Source organism: Populus euphratica, unplaced genomic scaffold (assembly GCF_000495115.2).
Source record: "Populus euphratica unplaced genomic scaffold, PopEup_1.0 scaffold2571.1, whole genome shotgun sequence".
Taxonomy (NCBI): domain Eukaryota; kingdom Viridiplantae; phylum Streptophyta; class Magnoliopsida; order Malpighiales; family Salicaceae; genus Populus; species Populus euphratica.
The window spans coordinates 5,662-5,998 of record NW_011502393.1 but is presented as its reverse complement, the minus strand read 5'-3'; positions in this window follow the sequence as shown (position 1 = coordinate 5,998).

Sequence of the window (337 nt, the reverse complement as noted above, 5' to 3'; positions counted from 1 at the left end):
TCATTTTAAATGCAGGCCTATCACATAAATGAAAGGATTGATTGAGGAATTTAAGAACTGAAATTGAAAAGACAAAGAGATGGTCAAACTTAGAAAAGAGATGTTGGTGCAGTCCAAACCAGAATACTGTTCGATAATTGATTCATATCTAGAGTTGTAGATCTAGAATTTAGATCTACTTTACATGGATGGAAAGGTAAGACATAGGCCTATAACTTTCATATGGAGCTTGAAATTTAAAAAAGTCATTCTCAAGTCCAAATTGTAGCAACAACAAAGAAGTCCTAATCTATTCTATAACCTGCATACTATTCAGTGTTTGTCCCATATCTGGAGA